Raw genomic sequence first — 24,066 nt, 5'->3', positions numbered from 1 at the left:
CATGTTTTCTCTTTTCCAAGTTATGATTTCTTTCATGACACTATATTGTTCAAAAGCAGGCTCTGTTGTTAAGTGATTAAAATCAGTGCATGGGGAAAGATTAACTTTTATCAACAGAAGCAACACAATGTATAGCTAACCACCCATAGCAGTGAAAATAATTTCTTTTTGGGCTCAATCCAAGTTCTGTTGACTTTTATGATACTTGGATCAAGCTTCCTAATCATGTTGCTGTGATGATCTGCAAACCTACTGGGGACTTCATTGCTCATTGCCAGGATTAGTCGTAATGAAATGGTATGAAAAACACTGGAATGTAGGTGCCAAAACCTAGATCAAGTTCAAGTTAAGGATTTCTTTGACTTGTCAGAATGAAAGAAAAGGAGTAGCCTCAGCAAAGGCAATTCTAACTCTATTTACTTGTCCTTTTTAAATCTCATTTGAAACTAGTGTAGGATTGGTGTATTAGTAAGCAATCCTTAGAGAAGCGGCGAGAAGTGCTCTACCGTATCCTAAGGGCACACTAGGTAGGTCAGGCATAGTGAGCCTTCTTGAAGCCTTTTCCTGGTGTCTCCCAATTCTGCTTGTCTCCTGTGAAGTAGTCCTGATAGAAAAATAGCTTGTTTTCTTTAAATGCTTGCGTTTTTTATCATTTAAGTGGTTTCTGGTGGTCACAGTGCGATAACAGTTTGGGATGTAATTGACTGTTTTAAAATATATCTGCTGTAACTTCCTGAACCAAAATCAGTGGTATTCGTCTCTGGAAACACTAAAGTGGGGATTTGAATAACTCTTTGGAGATGTAGAATTCAGTAGGGATATCCTCTAACTTATTACCTTTCTTAGTCTTTAATTGTGTCTGAGTTTCTGAATGATCACTATTGGGTTTTGTGCCTTCTGTTCCTCACGAGAAGCTTTAAATTTGATTTCTTAGGTTTCTTAGCAGTGGCATTATGTTTTCCTAGCAGAAATATTTTCGCTGTGTAGCACATTGACTGTGCTACCTGAAAGCATTTTTAGGTCCCATGCATTTTCTTGGCTCCTTTCCTAGGGCAGCTTTTCCTCAGTTGGACTTTCTACAGTCAGTATGGTCTCTCACCATTTTCTTGTTTTTATTAATTTTTGAGCAGAGGCCCTAATCCATAGAATGAAAACTTGAGATTTTAAGGGGACAAGCTGTGGTGAAATTGCCACCTTGCAGTCTTTTGCCTGCAGCCGCACTAAAGCTCTGCTGAACACAGCAGAGAGAGCAAAAATGGCTTAAAACCATTTTCTCCATTTGTCTGGTTCCTGGGGCAACCAGGCCTTGAAGATACCCCACATTAACAGGAAACACCCTCAGAAACTAGGTTTAGCTAATCCCTGCCAGTTTCTTTAAATCAACCATAAGGTCTCTTTCTGTCATTTAGTGATGCACCTGACTTTTGGACACAGACATGAATTAATTCAGTGGAGGCTCTGCTCACCTGCATTGCCATTTGTGTTTCAAAGGTCAATAATTGTCTTCTGTAAAATATATTGCTTTTTAGTGACCTTTCTGAGAATAGTAAATAAAAGTAGTTTAGAGAGGGATTGGTTTAGTACACTGTTTTTGAATCTTTATTTTATTCAGACTCTGTTGTCTTGCCCATCACAAAAGGATATCAGTGTGGTACTTTGCCCACAACAACATTAATGAGTCCTGAAAATTCAGGATAATACCAGTGTGTCTGCCCTCAAGTAATGAGTCTTCTGTCAAGTACTGCATCATGGATAATTGTTACTTAGGGCTTTTAAGTTCAGTAGGGGTGCTGGTAAGCTTATTTCTTCAGCTAGTGCTGTAGTGATACAGAAATTGAAACTTTCCATCTTGCCTTTTCCATAACTTTTTATCTGTGCTGCAGATCTCAGATAGTGGACGAGTGTTGCCCTTGCAAGGGGCCGCAAAGGTTGAAGATAATACTTTTCCCATGGATCACCATTGCTTACTAGCTAGAAAGTACTGCTCCACTTGCTGAAAGAGCTGTGGAAGTGCTCTTTTTCTTACTTCGGGCAAAGCCATCTCGATTGGCTTTGATTGAAGGTCAGTGGAGGGCTCACATTGACCGAGGCAGGAAATGTGAGCTTCCAGCCAGCGAGGGGCAAGTGGGGACAGGAGCACCTTCAGCTTCCACAGCTAGAGGAAGAAGAGAGCTTCTGTCATAGGTCTTAACCAGCAGCAGTTTTTCTTTAAATGAGGCATGCTGGGGCAGATAGGATAGCTACAGGCTTTTGTATCGTCTGTCTTCCTACATGATGCTGTGGAGAACTGGTTGAAATTCATATGCAAAAGTGTACTGGAATCTGTCTTGTAACTGTACTTGCAGGAGCTTTCCACTGTCCTCCAAGACCTAGCCTTTTATATGAGATTATTCTCCAGGCTGTTGATTACATTTTTCAGAGTTGCAGTGTTCTTGGTGATGATTGCGTCAGGACCATCAGTTGTTATTTCCAGGTCCTCAATTTTCTTTTCAGCCTCCTGCCGTTTTAATCCCAAATCTTCAAGCTTCCTGTCCATGGAAACCATAGTAGCCTGGATTAGGTCCAACCTTCCAGAAATACGTACTGCATGCCTTGTAAAGAAGTTAGATAATATTGGGTGGCCAAGGGCCACAGCTCTAGATGTTGCCCAAGCAAAGGCAGGTAAGCAAGTAAGCTCTTTTAACAGGCTGAAAATAGAGTATGAATATGCTGCCAATCCCTTACTGATCTTCATTTCCTCAAGGGCATTGAAGTCACCGCCCATTCTCTTATGAAAATCATAGACAACAGTGTTAAAATCTTAAATCACTTGGGTGATTGTGACCAGTAGGTCACACCGCGTAGCACACCCAGAAAATATCTTTTTGCACAGCTCCTGAAAGCAGATCCGCAAATTCCTGTTCAAATACATCTTAAATCATCATTTTAGTGAATTTGTTTGTTTTCGTAAAGCTGCCTTCCTAGTCCCAAGCACTTGATTTGGCATAATTTTTCCCATGTCGCTGTACGATGTGGTCCTCCATCCAGGGACAAGGCTGTGGTTGCAGCAGCAGCACAGGCAGCAGCACCAAGCCCGCTATCTGCTTCTCCCTTCCTGTGGTTTTGGGGAATGGTGCTCAGCCCGGGCTGAGCCTTGCTGCCGTAGGCAGGGTTGGGTGGGTGAGCCTTCTTCTCCAAAACAGTGGTGGAGCAGCAGCTAGGGTCAGTCGTAGGCGTGCTGGAGACTTCTTTTGCTTGTGGAAATACTGTAATCTTTCCCATCAGGGCACACGTGGTGAGACATTTTATCTCTGCACATCTGCAAAAGTGAATGAGAAGATTCCTGTTAGTGACAGAAGGCAGTATTGAAATCTTTGCAAAGGACTTCTTACTCCAGTCGAAGGAAGAACATGCTTATTTTACAGATTTTTACCATCATAGCTGTCTTGTCCAAAGGCGTAAAGAGGCTTGGACCTTGACTTGATCCCTGACTGACACAAAAGCTCTCACTGTGGATACACTTAGGTCAAACCTTTACTTTTACTGAAACACTTTTCGCTTGCTGGAAGAGAGAAGAGGGATCTCGGGAAAAAGGGGTGCCAGCAAATAATGTGATTTTGCTGGTACGGATGAAGGCTGTGCTAGGAACACACTGTCAGTACAGTTTGCTAGGACAGCTGCAGCAGCAGAGCTACCCTATTCTGGATACAGCCTTGTCTTCTGTTGCGGTTTGTCATGCATGATTTATCTTCCTGTCACCTTTTGAGGTCCCTAGGTACCTCTCAGCGTAAAAAGAAATTAAAACACAATACAGATGAATCTGCTCTGTATTGGAGTCTTGACCTTTAATATATCAGATTTTCATATTGCAACTTTCGCAGCAAATGGGCTGTCCTACAACAACTGAGGTCGCTTTGGTGATCTGCAGAGGTCCCACCTCAGCCATGCTTCAGTTTTATTTGCTTCCACCTACAAACTCTCAAGCTGCCTTTGAGAGGAGAGAAGGTTTTCAGATTGCCTGGGAGATCATAACCATGAACTCCAGCGGTCCAACGAGGAAAAAAAAAAATCAAAAATTAGAGAAACCAGCCTGGGAACTCAAGTGTCAGAAGAATTGCTTAATGTTTTGTCCTGTTACACCAGTTTTATTTTTATCAGATTTTGAGGTTTCTTTTTTTTTTCCCTTTAGTGCTCTCACCTTTTCCTTCTTTTATTAAATAAAGCAGTTGCATCTTGCTCTGTGCTTTTGTGGCAGCATTCCTCGTGAGCAGACTGGCATGTCGCTCTGATGGCAGGTTCACAGTCAGACTCCTTAGATCAATAAACAATCTTAGTTAGCTGTTGATATACCAGATTTGAATTTTAAAAATCCACCATTGCACTTACAATACCACAGAGGCCAAAACCCGTTGTAAATTTTAAGAGGCATATGAAGATTTTCTCTGTATTTCAGTCATAAAACTTTGCTAGCATTACCTTTTGACCAGATCGCTGTTTGATTGGGTTTCAGTCTTATGTTTTTCTCTGCAACTATTGAAGGTGGTTTGTGTTTTCTTTTTTCCCCAAGAGACAGACACTGTGTCTTTAAAGAAACAAAACAACTGTGTCAACAGATGGGAGAGAAAATGCTGTGTCTGAAATAGTGCTAGGAATAAACTGTGTTAAAAATAGGTAGTCTTGCCACAACTGTTTCTTTGGCCAATGTGGAAATCCTTCTTTCCCATACTAGCATGTTATCAAAACTGTACGAAAGCTCTGCTAGAAAAACTGCCACATTAGTCTACAAAAATGTTGCTAGAACAATAACTACCTTTTTCCTGCCTAATTGTGACAGTCATGCTAGTAAAGGAGAAAGGCTAAGGAGGCTGTGCTGCCACGGGAGAGCTCTGAACAATTCCTGTCACCGAACCCTGCCCAGCGGCATCTCGAACACAGCTCTTGCACTTACAGATATAGATTTTAATGATGTGACCCCCTCTTCCCCCAAAACAATACTACAAGAACTATTACACCAGAGGGTGTCAGAATTTTCCCCTGTATTAGAAGCACCATTCCCCTCCTAGGTATGGAGAGAAGTAATTTTCCTGTCCCGCAATCTATCTGGGGAGAACCCACTGCAGTTTGGCTAACAAGTTGAGTTTTTTTAAAAATAAAACTCCTGCCCTTCCCGAAATAGGAAAGCAAGCCGAGCTACGCTTAAACGTGCTTGTTACTAGCAGAATTACAGCTGCAGTTTAGACATTGCATTTCTGCTTTCCATCTGTTGTCTCACTTATTTTTGCCGTCTGTCTCCTTGCTTTCAATTGTCTCTTCTGTGTCTCAGTTTATCCAATTTTCAGGGCTAGCCAGCCATTTCAGCATTATCACTGTCCTAATGGCTGTAAGGAGAGCAGAGAAGCTCTTTGCTAAATGATTTTTTCTTCCACAATGCCTCTGTGCTTCGTTTGGTTGGTTTTTGTTTGTGCTTGGCGCTCCATGTTGTGTCATCTGGGAAGAGAGGAGATGTTTGCATAATGTGTATTTTGCTGGACTTGTTTAATTTCTGCAAACATTTGTACTCTACAGCTCACGGTGCCTTTGGGGCAGGGACAGATTGCAATCTCAATCGGAGAACAAATCAGAGGGTTGACCCCACGCTGGCTGCCTCCAGCGGCCTGGAGGAGCTGGAGAACAGGTAGAGCCTGGCCCTCAGGCCTCCCCTACCCATGTCCCCCCAAAACTCCGGCCTTCGGCCAGGGGGGACCCACTTGGGAGGAAGCAGCCTCGGGCAGCTGAGCATAATTCAGGGCAGCCCCATGGAGTTTGTAATTGATTCCTGATCTCTGAGATTGGCCAAAATGCAAAGGTAGATAAGGCCCCTTTATCTGGGGAGAAGGGCAGAGGCAGGCGAGCGGTTCTGCCTGCGGCTGGGTGTAAATTCCCCGTGACCAGTTAGAGCCCTGCTGTTTGCAACAGGCTTTTCCTTTCCCTCTTGTCTGCAGTCGAGGAATGCTCCTGGGGATCCGTGCTTGCCTGCAAGTTGTCTCTGTTAGATTAATGTTGCTTGCTATGACTAAAGGAAATTTAAAGGGAAAGAAGAGGTTTCAGAGGACGTTAGAGGCTGCCCAGTTACTTCAGTGCATCAAGGAAAGAGCCACATTCCTTATCAAAGCAGTGTGTTCATTTTCCCTACTCCTTCCTCATTCCCATGGGAGGGAAATGGAAATGGAGAGGTTGAAACACCCATGATTTTCCACTCTTCTTACACTGGATAAGAAAGCTCACAATTCACTCTGTGAAAGGGCTCAGAGAGCCCCATCAGCAATTTTAGGTGTACAAGATCTTCTATGGTAGCTTCTTACCTCACCTTTTGTGTGTTACCTCTTTCTGCCTCTGTGGTCCTCTGCAATCTGTGGGTAGTATGTATGTATGTCTGTGTCCAGCACAAGGATATGTCCCATGGCTTTTTTAAAATTTGTTTTTGCTTAACCAATCTATGGATGGGTTAAAAATACTAGTACTTTACATGCATGAGTGACAGTTTGATTAACAGCTGAATTCTGCCTTCTTCCAGGATGCTGAGCTCTAAAGCAAATGAAGGGAAGTTCTGTGCAACATCCTCGGTCTGTGAAAAACCCATATTCAGAAAGATGTGCTACTTTTGACTTGAGCACGTGCTTTGCTTTGCTGAATTGGCTTTACTGATTAGAGATGGAGTTAAGCATACACTTAAATGACTTGCTTAGCTCTGACTGAGGTTGCATAATTTGTCTGCTGGAGCTTTCCCGTTTAATTCAGTGAGAGTAGACTCAGGCCACAGCGACAGAGAGCTGATGCAGTTGTAATTGGCAGGATATGCCAATTAAAATGTATTCCCTTTGTATTGTAAAATGAGGTTTTGCTTTCGCGTTACTGCCGGTTTCAAATCATGGTTGTGAATTATGATCAAGTCAATATGGTTTCATGGGACAATAATAGCAGAACATTTTTGCTTCAGCTATAGGAATATATAGCTAAAAGCTCTGCTATAGCTGTATCTAGGCTAACTGATGATGCTGCACTGCCTCATTTTTCAGACTGTTTAATTCAAAATCATTAGAAAACATTCACTAGCAGCATTTAATAGCATGTATTAAGAGTGAGAAATAAAGAGACCAGACATTAGTGATGCGCTACTAATCTATTAGTAATTTGTTTAACTCCACTCCTCCACACATGCAAGAGAGTAAAATAGAAGTTATTAAAATAACAATGTTTAAAAAAACCCTTTGTATTTATGGTCTTTGGGTTTTTTTCTTTAATGTACCAGCTTGTTTTCTTCTTCTGAGAGTCAATGGTGATTGCAGAAGGTGAAAAATTGCAAACAAAACTAAGGAGAAGTTCAAGTTAGCTGTGGAGCCAAAAGTGTGATTCAGGAGCTGAAAATATCTCCGCGCTTCATGCATCAAACTCAAACACTGTGCTTTGGCAACGCCCCCTGGATTAGAAGCGGAATTTGAGGTCATTCCTCCTCCAGCGTGCCATGTATGGGTAGGGCCCACACTCATGACAAATTACTGACTTAGTGAGCGCACACCAGAGCAGAGGGAGATCGGTGCAAAGGGATCTTGCCTTACTGAGGAGGACCAGAGACTCCACCGCTGTCTTTCTCTTGCCTGTCTTTACACCTGGAGGACCAGCATGGAGTTACTGGGAAGGAGGACACTTTAAACAATCCCTTTCTAGATGTTGCAATAACAAGGGACAGTGAGGTAAAGCACTCATCTCCTTGTAAAGAAGTCCCACAGCATCCATCAGAAGTGCTAACAAAGTGTGTGGTCTGAGGTGTTTTGGTGGCCCATTCAGATTTTTAAGACAAACGATCAGGTGCCAGTGATGGTGCTTCACTGTGGCTGCCAACCTGAAACGCCAGCAGCGTATCCTGTGCTGTACAGGCTGTCTTTGCAACCAGGAGCACAGTGTCAGAGACTGATCTCAGCTTACCTGGTGTAAATCCAGAGTGCCTTGCATTAGGTCTGTGCTTTGACTTAACGCCAGTATCACTGAGTTCTTAATTTTATTTTCTAGAGAACAGCATCTTAGATTTTGCTGCTAAGAGCTACCAAAACTCCTTAAACAGACCCCAGGTCCTTAGATTATTTTTCCTACTGACAGATTTCTGTTGTTCCCAGGCATCACCCTTCTCTCTTGGTGTCCTGCATGTCCAGTTAGTTGTCAGCTTCTCAGGGGCAAGTCAGCTTTCATCTGCTCCTGAAATTGTGCGGTGCTGCTGCTGTTGCTCTGCCATGGGCTTGAACTTGCGATGATCTTTCCATGGAGATGGAGATAATTTTGACAATCTCAAGTGATTGTCATGAGCTTGTAGGACACCATCTGCATTGCAGCCTGCCTGCTTGGCAGCTATGAGTGCCTCTGCCTCGGTTTCCTCATTATGCGTGTGGCTATATTGTTTTTTTCCCAGTGCATGGGTGTCATAGCAGGGTAGTCATTCAAAGAGGGAAGGAAAGCCAAGGCACTTGGTGTAGGAGGTTCCTCATGGTGATTTTGCTGAAGCCTGTTTGGATCGCGTAGAGCATGAGCTTTACCTGGAATCCTATCTTGGGTTTGGCTGAGACCTGATGTTTTCGCCTTCTCTGCCCACTCTCGGAGGACTGCCAGATGTACTTACATCTTGCTGCCAGCTGCTTGCACATACAGCCCTTTTCTCTTGCCAACAGCAGGCTAGACAAATGGGTTGAGCAATGCATGTATATGGACACTGTGTCAATTGTCAGCCTGACCATTGTCTAAAAGCATCAAGGCTGGTTAGTGAGGGCACTGATCTCAGCTGGCAGTGCCTAAACTGTTATTTGCAGTGAGGTTATGGACCTATACTTAGGGGGATATGCTCTTGCTAATTTAGCTCCTGGCTGAAGAGAAAAAAAAGTAACCCAAAATCATAGTTCCAGCAGTGGCAGCAAAATAAGGTCCTGTGCGGAGTGGGCTCTGGGGACAGAGGAGATAATGTAGGGAGGATCCAAAGAAGAAATAATGTGCTTGATTTTAATAAAGTGAATCACCTATGTGTAAAGTAAACAAAGTTAATAGGTGATGTTCCAAAAGTCGTTTGGCATGATACATCCTTTAAGTAAATTTTGTTCTAATTGCTGACTTTCTGCAGAGCCTGAGAGACAATAGAAGCAGCTCCACTAACACACACACGTTAGTCAATATGGCTATTTTTATTTAAATAATATGTATACATATGCACATATGCATACATAAATGTACCTATATACATACAGATACTTATGTAAATACACACATGTATGTATGTATATGAATTCATGCATGTATAAATTTCAACAAATGAAAAATTTTACAAAGATTGCTTGGTGCTCTTTCCATGCAGATCTGCAACATGGTGCTAGCATGCAGGAACCAAAATACCAAAATGAAGAAAAGCTGTGAATAAACAAAATTTAAATGGGCTACTACACTTCTATTGAGAAAAATGTGGAAAACAAAATGAGCATAAATACTGAAAAATAAATTAGGCTTCAAATGTCTTTCTACTTTAGTTATGAAGACAAAAATGTTTACAGCATAGAGACGTTTGTTTCAAAAAATAAATTCTATTCCTTTAACTTTGGAGGTAGTTCAAGATTTGATCCATTAATTTCATCAAACTGCTTGTAGGAAAACGTATTTCTGCAGTACCAAGAGCTGCCAGAATGACCTGGAATTAAGAGGGCAAAGGTAGAGACACTCTAAGTATTTTAATTAATCTATTCATAAATGATTTGTGTGAACACATTAAGAACACGAGTAAAGTAATGGGAATAATTTTCTTCCACTTTTTCCAAATTCAATTGCATACAGTATGATTGCATTTGATCAGGACATGAACGTCATTTCTCAGATGACTGTATTCTGCCATTGATCATATAAAGTCAATTTAAAGTATGACATTGCTTTTACCTTCCTCAAGTAGGAAGACATTTTTACTTCTAGAGTTAGCTGCCATAGCTATCAAATTGTGTGTATAATAAATTGTACTTGTTTAGAGAGTGATAACTGGAAAATACTGCCCATTCAGAGAAAAAGTACTGAGATTGAGATTGATACCTGGAGCTTAATGCATCACAGCTGCAATCAAGCAAATTTTAGACTTCTTACTTCTCCCATTACAGACTGTAATTCACAGAGTTCTCTGGACTTTCCGTGTTTGAAAAGGAGAAAGGGGGCAAAGAGAGCATTAGAAAATCCACACAGACTGAATTCACAGTCTCTATATTCCACAGTACAAACGTTTGCATGGTGAATTCACCGTGTTTAATTAAAAAAAAAAAAAATCTATAAGAGGGATTTCAGCCCATGGAGAAGTGGAAGAATTGCATGTAGCCTCACTGCTTTGAGTTACCAGCCATGAATTCAAGCCCTTGGGTGGTACGCTATAGAAGGTGGTACACTCTACCTGTGTTGCCTGGCTCTTCTTTGGTATGAGTTACCTATGCAATCCTGAAACCCGGCTGCAATTGAAATGGCACCTGGCTTTCTTATAGACCTGGTCAAACTCAGGTGTTAGGTAAATTCCCAAGCTATGGTAAGGTACAGTCTGTGCTGGAGCGCTGTCTGCTCCAAGCCAGTTAAGGAGTAACACGGGCATGGCTTTATTTGCCCTTTGTACTGTTGAGGTAATTTCACCCATTTATTGTGTTGTTTTAGAACCTTTGAATAATTAGCAGTAAAATAAATATTATCCAATTGCTTTCCTTAAAATTTCATTTCTGATTAAAATACACATGAGATTTCAGTTACTTTTTACCTTCTACTTTAGAAGGTAGATGTCCTGTCTAGGACAGGATGTCTAGGTAGATGTCCTAGCATCTTCCTGTCATCCCCCTACCCCCAGCTGACCAGTGTAACAGATATATAAGAAGTAATATAAAATAAAGTCCTTGTTCTTGTTGATCCATGAAATTAATCTAATGGTCAGATGATGCTGATGGCTAGTGCTGCACTTCTGTTTCACCACTGAAGGTGTAATTCTACGATTACAAAATTATTATGGGAGTTGCCAAGGCAGAAGCGAGCAGTCTTTCAAAAGCAGATGGTGTAAGAGTCATTATCAGAGCACTTGTACTTGTGTGTTTCCAGCTCCTGTGTAAAAGGCTAATCCCTGAGTGTCTGAGATACAAAGTTCAAATTGAAAAAAGCTCTTCCAAGCAGTAAAATGTGCCATGCTTCTCATACTCTCATTTCCTTTCTGATGTGCTTGTTTAATCCTAGTCTCCATGTCTGGAAAATGACTGCAGCAGATGAGGATCATCGTGAGCAGATATGCCCAAATACTAGCAAATGCTCAGAGGGGGTGGTTGCATTGCTGTCTGTCATTGGGGGGCAGTCGTTGAAGGCACACTTGTTCACTTCTGCTGCCAAAGAACCAAGGATTGCAAAAATTTTACTAATGTGGTGATAAGAACAAATTAAAAGTTCCTGGTTTTAGTATCACAGCAATGCTTCTGGGAGCTTTAGTTGGGCAGTAAAATCCTGTTTGATGACACAAGCATTATTTGGGGTTGTTAGGGACTCTGCAGGTTGGCTGTTCCCTCAGACCATGTCCTGTTTGCTAGCGCAAGTGCTGCTGTAAGGTGGTAGGTTGGTGAGGAGATGCAGTAGTACTGCCTAGACAAAATCTTACTGTCCTTCACCAGATCTTGCTCTGGACGATATTTTGCCTAATTGTAAGTAATGATTAAGCTTCTTCGAGACTGAGAAATGAATCCAGCCTTCACTGAAATCAGAGAGAGTCTTTCATGCTTTGTGCTGAATTATCCTTTGAAGAATGTTGTTGAAGACAGTTGAAGTTACCACAGCGAGAGGGAAGACACTGGCTCTCATCAGTGAAGAGCTAAAACAGAAATTAGAGAAAATGGAATATAGCATTCCTCACGGATTTCAGATTAAATATTCTTTTTGAAGCTGGAGCAGCAGCAGTGTGATTGTTTCCTAAATGACATCTTTCACTTACAACTTCGTTCTCTTTTCATGAAAATCCCCTCTGCTCCTACCAGGGTACTATAGAGAGGATTCAGGGTAAGTGACAATAAAGACCCTTGTCTTTGGGTTGCAGTTTAAGTAAATTGATTCACAATGCATGTTAATTAAAAATAAGCATGTGCAAGTGTAGCCGGCATGATTAAGGCCAGTTAGGCCTGTTCCAAAGTGCAGGGTGACTTGCTTGGGGGCTGGAAGGTATCCATACCACACCAGGGAGAGCACGCTACAACTCAGAGCACCTCTAGGTCCTGCTGGAGGATGAGGAAATAAGGACTCATCACTTCTTTATTGCTTTACTTTGGTTTTTGACTGGAACTTTTCTCAGTTGTAAAAATAGCGAGTGAATTACTGGCCCTGCTAAATACATAGTCTTGCCTTTGAGTCCAGCCGTGCCAAGGTTTCACCCACAGGTTAAAACAGACTGGGCTCTGTCTGTTCAAAGGTTCAGAAGTGGTTCCTGGCTCCATATCCAGAACATTTCCTAGAAAGCTGTATATTGATGTGATAAAGCATCAGGATCTGGAGCCAGAGCATATGTTATTTTATATACTCGTGTGCGCTGTTGACATTGCTGGTCAGTAACACATTACCATTTGCTATTTGGTTTTGTTGCTGATAGCAAACATTACAGGAAAAACAAGCATAAGCATATGCCTTCTATTGCTAACTGGTTCCAGGCCTGCTTTAGCCTTTGGCTTTTGGCACCTCGTTTCCACCAGCTCACATCCGCACTCTGCCAGTGGTGGACGTGCCGTTCGTCACCCACCCCACAGTGGGCAGGCCTTGCCCTGTGTGTGGGCCAGCCTGGGCAGCCGTCGCACTCCCTGGAAGCTGTTGCCTCTGGTGCCAGTATGGTCAGGCCTGCTGTGTCCAGGAGCACATCCACCCTGGGGTGCCCACACTCATTGCCCATCCCTGTCACATCACCTGGCCGTGATGTGACATATGGATGTTGAAGCATGGAGGAAAGCCTGGAAGACTCCGCCATGGGCAAAATGCGCGCTGTGGGTGTCTGTGTGTTCACACTGCTCTTCAACAAAATCAGAATAGCCAGGCCTGTTGGAGTATGTGCTCACTAGAAGATCACTGAAGGTGAAGTATTAAAGAGGCGAGCATTTCAATCAGCTCTATTATGTACCAATTAGATATGAGTCTCCAGTTCCTGGTGCATTGCCTGTATGCCCTGATGGAGGGTAACCTCCATGTATTCAATAGCCCCCTCCCTGCAGGTGCAAATAGGGCAGCTTGCAGCTGTCTAATGCATCCAACACATTAACGAATATGTCTCCTGGTGCTATGTGCCTTGGTCTCACAGACAGACGTACACTTCTGCATACGCATGTGCAGCCGGTGTTTTGTCTACAGAAAGTGCCTTTTTGTGGTCGTTCCCACAGTGTACATTAGTAACTTATTTTCTAAAACAGACTAGCACCATATGGAAAGGGAATTTTTAGAGGTTATCTCACTTTGAAAGCACACTGCTAAATGGGAAAGAAGCAGAATGAAAGACAATTGCACTGCTCTAATAACAGGGAAGTATTTGCATTTAAAAAAATATGTGCTCTTAAATTCTGATTTGGGCATGATCTTTTCAAAATTAGGCAGAAAACCTGAAACTACAAGCCCTAAAGGTAAATAAACTACAAAGGCACTTCCATGCTTCATGTGTTTACACTGCTTGTTGTATACATCATGTTTTCAAATACATCGTTGTATGCACCTTTTGGTCTGCTATGTCTATTGTTTTCACCTTGGAATATATCAGTTAATGTCTATTCTAGCCCACAGCAAGTTGGAAAACACAGGACATCTACTGATTGCTGGTGCCACATTGCCCTGAGGGAAAAAGACCCTAATAGCAAGAACTATGACTGAATCTCTGAAGTTCCTACACATATTGATGCAGCAAACGCCAATTAGGTTATAAAATCAAACAGCAGGCTGAATCGACCACAATCCTTAAAAATCTTTCATATTTGTTTTCCAAATAGGTGGAGGAAAGAGTCAACAGCCATATTCGCTGGAGCAGTGAACTCAATTGCCTTGACTGGAACTATTGCTCACTTGCACCTTTGACGGCAGCAGCCAGGTAGGAGAGCAAAGAAAGGATGGGTTTGAGTGAACTGAGGGAGCGGGTCCGGGTGAATAGTTTTTCATTCTCAGAAGGTTTCATGTGGAAATTGCTCACATTTTAACACTGATTACATGTCCTTTTCTTACCACTGAAGTCAGCTCTTGCTGAAATCAGAGGCCTTTCTCTTTTGGGGCAGATTATGTTTTTGTTCATTTGGAAGTGCTGTCTTTGCTTTGTCCGCATACTTGGTTTGCCATTTTCCCTTCTCTATGCAGTTCTTGCATCAAGCATCCAGGGAGCACACTTTTTGAACCAAATAAACAGAAAAATGTACTTGAAAAAATACAAGAAGAAATGGTGGGTGAGGTTTTGATATCCGAATCATTTGAGTTTTTTTTTTTCATTTTTATATTGTCCTAAACTGTAAGTTGGTGATTTCTGCTTACCCATCTTGCCATTTCAAGTGCACAACTGACAATACTGTTCAAGGATTATTTTTTTCCTGTGGGTCTTGAATACTTGGGCACATACAAACGGCAGTTATGAAAGTGCTGACATTGTAGTATAATGACACTCAAGCTAGCTTAAAGGTAGCAGATCCCCATCAGCAGTCTTACTATGGTATCAGGTAGTTCAGAAGCCAGTTTATCTTGTAAAGAAAAGGTCTGTTTTCAGCTACTCGTTGCAGCTCTGTGTTTATTTGGGTTGATAGTCATAGGTTGGACAGGTTTCATGTGGACTTTGTCTCAAAAACTATGCCTGTGTGCAGTACAAACAGAGTTAACTTTTGTTGCTGTAGGAGACCTGAAGCACTGAGAAGCTCCTCTTTAATCTTCTCTATATGGGCACATCCTTGATGGTCAGAGAATTATGTTAGCCCTCAGAATTTAATGAGACTGGCTTGAAATAGTGAAAAGTTAAGAAAAAGTGTGATCCTTCTGGTTTTTTTTAATTATCCAATCTTTATCTGCAGCCATAGGAGCTAGGCATATAAGAAAGACAGCAGAGATTCTCATGTGATATCATGACTGCAGGAGGTGTTCAAAGAAAATGCAGAACATATGTTGAGATAACCCCCCAAGGTTTTTCAGAACTATGTAGATGGTGTTGGACCTATGTTTCATTCTATATGTGAACTGAAGGAAAGAAGGGAGGGGATTAAATTGAGATGCGCTATCCCTGGAACTGTTGCTCAAACCTGGAACTGATCCCAACTATTCTGCAGTCCAGGGTGGTGCTAGATGGGGTGTCTCTTCTTATGGATCCCTTTCCAAGTCACTGCAATGGAAGTTATGTTTTTCTGACTTGTATTCTTTCCCCTATGCCGTCTCTGAGAGCTATCTGACATCTTTCCATGCAGCCTGAGATCAGAGCTGGGAGGGCGAGAGCGATGCAGACTGATGGCTGTCACCAGAGGTATTACGAACGAACATGTTGGCAAAAAACAAGGCATTGTCCCCACCAGAGGTCTTGTGGAATTTATGTTGAAAGTTCAGCAGGAAAACAAACTGTCCTCGTGTGCCCCTGGGCTCTCTTGCCAGTTTGGGAAGCATTAACAGCGTGTGAAATTTATAAGCAGGAGTAATGGAATACTCCTGCAGTACAGAAACCCAGCCATGTCCTGACTCACCAGGCAGGATTTAAGTGGAAAACTGAGAACTTTGGTACACAAGAGCAGGGCGGCCATCCTCTAAAATAGGGTTTTAGCATAGATTGTTCAGGTTTCATTAGCGTGTAGCTTAGTGGTAGTTCTGTGCATTGGGCCCCTATTGCTGTGGCTCTCTTTGTATGCTGAAAAGTCTCCCCGATAACGTCAGCCAAGTTATGGCACACTTTACTTTTTTGTTTGGAACAACTGAATTTTGGAATAGATGCTCTCAATTAACGTAGTTTAGATGAATGTTATTGTAACCATGAGAATATATCCCCACTACCTTGTGTGCTGAGGATATTAAGGCAAGTACTTAATACTGCTAGGGTAGTAAATAAGCTATGTGAGCTAATAAAAGGCTCCTGTTAAGAAACTGGACCCTTTTACTGCCTAGTTTACAGGTGAAAGCTTGCAGTCTGATTCCACCACTAGGTATGGAGTGATAGGAAGGCACATTTTCTCTGAAGACCGGAGCACACGATGCTGCCAAACCAGCAGTCCCAGGCGCCTTGCAGGAAATGATTCTTACAGCAGAGTGAGATTGCACAAGCTGTGGTGTGGAGGACTAGCTGCTTTATTTTGGCTGGGGATCCTTTGAAGATACTAGTCCTGATTCTTTACCGCCTGAAACCTTTTGCTATTTATACCTGGGTAAAGTGAATGCCGAGCGAGCATAAAATGCCACTACCCTAGTGCTAAAGGAGCTGTTATCCACTTTGCCCAAATATAAATGACTATGCAAAGGGTGAAGCAAGTTCAAGGTCTCTCTTTTGGTTATGACATTGCCCCTAGATCCTGCTGCTCGTTGGCTGACGGTGTGAACAGGAGCAGGCTGTGTCTTTGTGGCTGTTTGAGTTCAAGATGTGCAAACTCAGGGGGAAGCAAGAACGCTCATTTCTTGTCCCGCTATTAGTCAGACAGAGGAAAAACATGTTTCTTCTTCCATGTCTGGGAGGTGGCCGAGCAGGGTGGAGGACAACAAATCCATTTGCTGGTTCTCTGACAGCCTGGGGTGGGAAGAAAGAGACTCAAAAACATCCAGAGGAGACAGAAGCGGGCTCTGTGGAGTCTCCCAGTCCCCGGGCATGACATGCCGTCACGGCTGGACTTCCTGCCCACGGCCCCTGCCACCAGCGGCAGGGCTGCCAGGCACCGGCGAGCAGTGCGGGGCGGCGGTGAGTGGGATGCGGAAGAAAAAAGGCTGCATCTGCCGCAGCTACTGCCTGCGAGCCCTTGTCCCCTCGGGAAGCTGTGGCACCCTTCTGCTGGCCAGGAGGTGCGGTATTTGTCCTCTGAGTCTGCTCATATCAGAGCCGCTCCCCCTCCAAGAAATAAAAATCAAGACTCGTTTAATGAAATCCAACAACTTAGCTTCATTTTTTCCCCATACACAAGAAGTGCTGCATGCGTCTCCTGTGCAGCCGGAGAGGGCTGTGTGATAGCCGGCAGCACATTCACATGCTGTATACTGGAAGGACATGGCCCTTGAAATCCTCTGGCACCGCAAGCTACTGCTTTCAAACTAGAACAGAGACAGATAAGGATATCTTGAAGGAGAAATTCAGCATTGCATATTATAAAATTGAATCCTTAAAAAAACCAGATACTTTTGGCAGTATTTTGTATCTTGTAAATAGAACCCATATATATTCATGCGTGTTTTAAGTAGAATACAGTGTACTGCAATTTCTGCTATCTAAGCAAATATCTGGGTAGAGTAATTTAAAAACAGATTTTTTTTTTTTTTTTTTTTGTAGCCAGCACTGCACCAATTAAATAGCAACGCTGGCCTGCGTTTGGCATTCTGGGCCAGGACGTGCCAGCCGTATGTGTACCTGCTGAAGGCAGTGAAGACGCTCGGGAGTTGACCTAGCACAGGGCGAGGCCATCAGTGGCTGGCTCCTCCTGAGCAGAGCTGCACATGGATGGTGTGCTGCAACGCGTGCTGCTGTGGAAGGGAGTCATTTAAAAAGCAAGAAATGCAAATTGTTTTGAATTACAGGCAGCAGGAAGGATTCTTTCTCTGTAACACCTAGGTAAACCTTTATTTATGTGGCTGTGTCATTTCTGCAAGTCACGTACCTTTTGTTAGGGGTAGGGTGTGATAACAGTATTAACACTGAACCACGCTTGATGGGATTCACTTTATGTAACTTCCAATACATGTATATACCTGTTCGCATCTATATTTCCCTCTGTCTAAAAGTATCCGAAGGTTACACGTTCAAGTCTTACAGCTTCAATGAAGACATAGAGTGAACAATTGCAGTTTTGAATCCTTCAATGACATACGTGCAGGATTATTGTAACATGCCATGCTGTAGCAATGCTAAATTAAATATTTCGAAATATAAACAAGAAACTGTAGCATTTGTTGGTCTTTAAAATTAATCCTGTCAGCTTTGCTTTTTGTTGCCATGTTCTAATGAGAAATTTGAAGAATTTACATTTTTTAAAAATTACATAACATCCAGTTCCCTGTGCAAATCCATGTGAGTGAAGTCTCTTGCTCACTGATGCTTCGCTAGAAAGTTCTGAGATTGCAAAGTTCCAGCCAGCTGGGAATCTCAGATCCATGCTAGCAGTTATCTCCAGATGGCTGCACTCTTATTTTGTACCAAGCCTTATAGCATCTTGGTGGTTGCATGTTTGGAATGATGATGTATACTGTTCCACTTGTTTTTGCCAGAAAATGTACAGGGCATTGTATGATAAGCTTTGGCACATGGTGTAGCTCAAAGAAGTGGTGAGAGAGAGAGTCTGGGAAGAGAAAAGGGGAAAGGAAAAGAGTAGGACAGGAGAGGAAAGGACTAAGAAAATGAAGCAAGAAGAGTTTATGTGAGTGTAATGAATTCAGTCTGACTGGCAAATACAATTTGACTGCAAGTTGTGAATTTCATTGAATCTGATCCAAGAAAGACACAGCTGAGCAATCTGCAGGAAGCAATCTTTTCCTAGAAGTATGCGGCTCCAAACTGTACAAATTCTTCCACTGGTCGTAAAATGTCTGTGCACCACTGAACCTGTGTAATCGGATAGTTTTGAAGAGAAAGTAGTATATTGAGACAGTCAACTGAAGAATAACAAAAAACATCATTGAATGTAGAGTTCTGAAAGAAGAAAACCTGTATAGTTTGAAGTTGGCCAACGAAGCCCTAGCGATAAGGACAGTTAATCATTTCTGGTGCAGCTGTTTCCTGACATTTCTGCAAAATGTTGTGGAAAAATTAATGAAGGTTCGTTCAGTAATGGTTTCAAGCTTGGCTAGTGGAAAATATGACAGTATTTCCATCGTCAATTAAGAACAAGCAAGGCTTTTTTTTTTTTTTCCGTAGGGGAAGTGGTATGCAGTTTGTACTGCACAGGAAACTGTAGACTTAAGAGCAGCTGTGTGATAGTAACAGGTATGCAGAGAGTATGGAGAAGAGCCTGGGCCCTCTTTTCTTGTCACATGTGTTTCAGTGTAGTAGAACTATCGCCCTTGTATACTGGAAAAGACAGCTTACGCTGTCTGGCACGTGGGGTATTCCTTCGAGTGTCTGACTCTGAAAATAAATGCCCTTCTTGTCACTTCAATAACAAAGCTTGTATCAATAAGATTTTCATTGTGATTGTGTTTTATTACTGTGAGGTCTCAAAAGAATAACTCCTTTGGGTGGAGACACAGGATTTTTTAAACTGATCTCTGAAATTGATGTTGCTTGCAATTCGATCTTGACGTGTGTGATTCTCACGCCCATGCAGCACGCTTTGGTGAGCACGTGTGGTTGCTGCACTGCCTGGGCACAAAGCAGCAGTGACCCTGATGTAGCTGGCCAGCCATTTTGTGGTTAGGGACAGAGGGGAACTCGTCGGCCTCGCGTGCAATACAGACATGGGCCATACGTGTGCGCAAACTCATGTGTACATAGTGTTGCAGATAGCCAAGAAAGCGTGCGGTTTAGAAACACGAGCATGGCCAGGGGGTGCATTCCCATCGCAGATCAGCGTAGCTGAAGGTCACTGTAGCAGCTGAGCGGTGGCCTTTGTCCACTCCTTCACCTCATCGCCTGCGGCGCCTGGCAGGCGGCCAGCTGCCAACAGTCTCCTCAATGGCACCTTGGGGCTCCTGCTCCTACCTCCATCTCGGCTCAGTTTGGGGGGTGCTGGGTCTGCTCTACTGTTGGATGGGCTACATGGGACAGGAGGTAGTTGGGAAAGAGGCAAGTTTTACTCTTGAGAGTAAGTTGTGAAGGCCAGTCCCATGCTATCAGTAGAATTAACTTTTGCTCACAGGGATCGAGGTTTTATTTTGTGTTAAAAATGCGTTAGTATGAAAATACAGGGCTGGTACAGAAATGCTGTAAATCACTGCAAATGTTTAGGTGAATGATTTAGGTGCTCAGTACCTTTCTGGACTGTGAGGAGTTGTACAAGCCTGCCTATTCTAATAGCTTTTTTCTTTCTCTGACTTTCTGAGATACTTTGAGCCCTACTATAAATATGATTCCTGGCCTGCTTACACAGTATGATGATTCATGCTAAAGTGATTGATAGAAAGAAGATGCATTATAATGAATGGTTTATGCTTTTCTAATATCACTCTGTAAAGGAAACACTTCCTTGGTGCTCCTTCTGCGAATTTAGAAGACCCTTAGTAAGCTCACTAAAAATGTATGTCTTACTCTCTGTAATGTTAGCTGTGGAGTGTGTAGTTCTTATTGACAGATTTAAGCCAGTGCAAAGCAATTAATAAAAATGGAGTTATATCCATGATTTGTGACTGTTCACATAATCACATAAAGTCAGCCCCACGTTCCTTCTCTCTGGTGCAGTCTACTGTGAAGAGCTTCATTTAACAGTCTCCCAAGGCTGCAGTCCCTAGTGCAGGTAAACATATTGCTGAAGTCAATGACAGCTTTACCAGTATCAGAGCATTAGGGACAGCTTATATATAAGAGCTTGTAATTAATCTTGATTTGAGTCATTAAAAGATTAATCCTTCAAGCATCCCATCTGTAACCACGTGCATACTGCCGCTGCAGGCAATATACTGTCGGCCCCATGGTGGGACCGCTTGTGTGCTGCAGGGTATGCATGGGAGTAAGGGAGAGATGAGAGCTCTGCTCTTGCAGTTTATCTGATGTGGGAAATCTGAGGGCACTGGGTCAGACATGAGCTGCTTTTAAACTTCTCAGCATGAGGGCTGTGCCTACAGCTGCTTAGGAATTTCCCATAAAAACAATTTGTCAATTGAAAGCGGAATTTCCACAAGAACAAGTTTTCCACTGGAAAATCTCCATATTGCTATTTTTATTTTTTTTGTTTTGTTTTCCCATGGAAAACTATGGATTAAATACTTCCCTTTAAGTCACCTTACTCTGTGAAGATGATCTTTGATGAGCTGAACTGAGCTAAAACGATTTCAGTTGCCATTAAGTTGCCTCTGCCTATTGTTCCCTTTCGTCTCATGGTGAATGGCAGTACAAAAACTTTATGCTGAAGAAGCTCCTGTGGGCAGGTCACCTTGACAGTTCTCCATATCCCACACTATAATGTAGTTACCCTTGTGAAAAAGTCTTCTAATTACTGAAAAAACAATGTCATAGTGAAACAGACTCTAAAATAGAGGCCCCAGACGCTGGGAAACCAGAGGAGCCTTGGCCATTTGCGAGCTTGTATCTTTGCTGTTCAAACTCAGTTTCCCGGATTTTTGTGTATTTTTCACTAGTTATTTAAAACGTCTATGGGACTTGTAAAACTTTTGCATTCCATTTAAGATTAATGGGGAATAAAAAGTAAGTACATGTAAGTGACTGTAAAATTGTCTAAGGTCACACGATCAAAGTGCTTGCAGGACTCCCACACATGTCTTGCTTTATTGCCTGCCCTGACTGTCCATGTGAGAGGCAGCTGGGTAGTGGTGGGGACGTGATGGTAGGTGACGGGATGCCTGGTGCTGAGCATGTGGGAAGGGAGAGAGGAATGCTGCTGACACCAAGATGTTCATTGAATCACACAATGACCTCTTATGGATGAACTTTACAGAAGAATGAATGCACATACCACTTTTACTTTTTAAAGTAACTGAATAGTTCCCCAAGATTTGTAGCAGATGCTGCGTTCTCCTTACGGTACTGTGTCTCCAGACTTTTATGAATCTTTTTCTTGCTATCCCTCAATGGTTCTTCATCCTGTTCTCATTTAGACACACAGCCAGTTCTACTTAAAGCACTAAACCTTTGGCAGTGTTGCATGGTGACCAACTGGCAGATTTGATGATCATGGCTAGTAGCATCCCCTGCTCTCCCCAAGGGAAACACATCCCCCAGAAGGAAATGGGCTGTACCAGAAGGCACGCTGCGTGACAGCCACTGCACCGGAGGAAGCTCGCTATCTACACGAGGCTGAAGGCTGGCACGGATTTCTTCACCTCGTGCACACAAGAAGCAGCATGGCAGATGTTTGACTTTCCTTCAGGCAGCCTCCTCCGTGTTTCTCAGAAAGACATGGGAGTTGTGGTTAAATATTACAGTCTAACCTTTTACTTACTCAGAGACCGAACAGGAGCTAAGTAACTGTAAACCATTAGCTACATTTTAAGTATCTCTTCCATGGGACGAAGGGCAGTTGACTTTCAATCATGTTATATCTTCCAAATGAATGACTTCGAGTGAAAATCCTGGGCTACCCTGACCTACAGCAGAGCATGGTGCCAGTGCATCTAATAGAAGAGATAAGTGCAAAAGTCTTTCTCTGTTCCTTGTTCTGCTCCTCTCATAGAATTCTCTTTATTTCCCTTTCCTTCTTACTCTGTCACTGGTTTGTTTTGGCCATCAAAATTTTCAGTGGGTAGCCTGAATCAGATTTTTGAACGCTGACTGCTGGATCTGAGCCTTCTCACTTCTAGGAGGACAGGAGTGACAGCTCATGAAGAACTTGCTTGGCTGTGAAATCACGGGGGCTTTTTGAGAGCTGCCTTAGCCATTACCCCCACCAGCATCCCCATTCTCACCAGAGGGTGCTGGGAGCCTCCTGGCCCAAAGTCCTTCTGCTTCCGCACTGCTCAGTTTCCCTGGTGGTGCTGAAGACGAAGGTGACAGACCTGAATTGAAAGAAGTGACACACATGGACTGGTCATTTATTCTTTATTTAAATATGCCCCAAATTACCTTTAGGAGATACCAGTATAACTCCTTGGCATTTGAGGGAATGTTAAGTAGGTTTTCCATGCTAACAGTGAAGACTTAATTGTAGCTGAAAAGCTGAATACAGTTTCAAAGATAACACAATGTGACACCACCATTTCCACCTGTGTACTCTCCTTTGAGGAAAAACATAAAGCCCGCCTCACTTTTAATCCCCTATACTAAAAGACGTGGTGTTCTTCAGTTATAATTGAAACTGGAGATTTCATTCAGCTGTTAGAATTTAAAGACTAAGTGAAGGAGGGACCATAGCAATTATTCAGACCATTTGGCAAGAAAAAAATATTCACAAAACCTACATTGGTGACAATCAGTTGTATTTCACAGTTGCATTGCAAAAGCTACGAATGACCTCAGTTCTAAATTTAAGATAGGCAAAAATTGTTCTGCTTAGTGTGTCCTAAAATTATCCAGCACAGAAATACTTTGGGGAAGTGTAAAAATTAATTCTCAAATTTTAAAAAGGCAGCTTAAAGAGGAAGGAATGTTGATGTGGAAGTATTAAATAAATGCCATCTCAGTAACAATTTTACCAAACGTAGGGACGAGTCATACACTTCATGTCCTTGTAAGAAGATTCTTGGAGAAAATACTCCCACTCAGATAGAAATTCACTGTAAACAGCTCTCTTGCTGTTAGAGTTGATGTACTTTTGAGGATGCAGTGGCTCTTAGAAGGAGTGGAGCGTGTTGTGCAATAGTGTGACCTTATGTTGCATAGACACTTCCAGTTTTGGAATGCGAAATGTCTGAAACTGGGAGTGGGCGGACAAGAGGTGGAGCCAGCCAGGAGCCTGGGTGGCTGCGTTTCTGAGAAACTCTCTTCTGCTGGTGAGTACTGCTAATTTGCCAAGCGTCCGGCCAAAGCCCTGAATGTTGCTAAGTCGAACCACTAAATGATATCGAGTTGCGAATGGACATGGAGCTATAGGGGGATATTTTGGAAGTTAGATGTGTAAAACTGAGTTGAAAACAAGGCTGAATTCCTTCAGACCCGAAACCACAGCCTCCCAAAATGCGTCAGAGACTCTTGATGCTGCAGCGAGGTCAGCTTCCCTCCCCCCCCAACCTGTGAGTCAGGACAACTCTATTAAAGGAAGCTTTTATTGGAAGCTGTCAATAGAGAGGTAGACAACATGCAGATGGTGAGGACAC

At 42.7% G+C, this 24,066-nt stretch overlaps 1 protein-coding gene across 10 annotated transcripts in view; it reads left to right on the top strand.

The window, feature by feature from the left end:
- Window positions 1–24,066, top strand: part of HIVEP2 (HIVEP zinc finger 2) — a 141,546-nt gene that overhangs the window by 73,796 nt on the left and 43,684 nt on the right. For all 10 annotated transcript variants that reach the window (XM_086744760.1, XM_086744759.1, XM_086744762.1 and 7 more), the window contains one exon: window positions 13,992–14,089. The gene's annotated coding sequence lies outside the window, so the exon portion shown is untranslated. The remainder of the gene's footprint in view (window positions 1–13,991; window positions 14,090–24,066) is intronic.

The sequence above is a fragment of the Chlamydotis macqueenii genome, chromosome 3, assembly GCF_036417535.1.
Source record: "Chlamydotis macqueenii isolate bChlMac1 chromosome 3, bChlMac1.mat, whole genome shotgun sequence".
In the NCBI taxonomy this organism is placed as follows: Eukaryota; Metazoa; Chordata; class Aves; order Otidiformes; family Otididae; genus Chlamydotis; species Chlamydotis macqueenii.
Note: the sequence above shows the minus strand (reverse complement) of the source record. Positions and strands in the feature narration are given on the sequence as shown.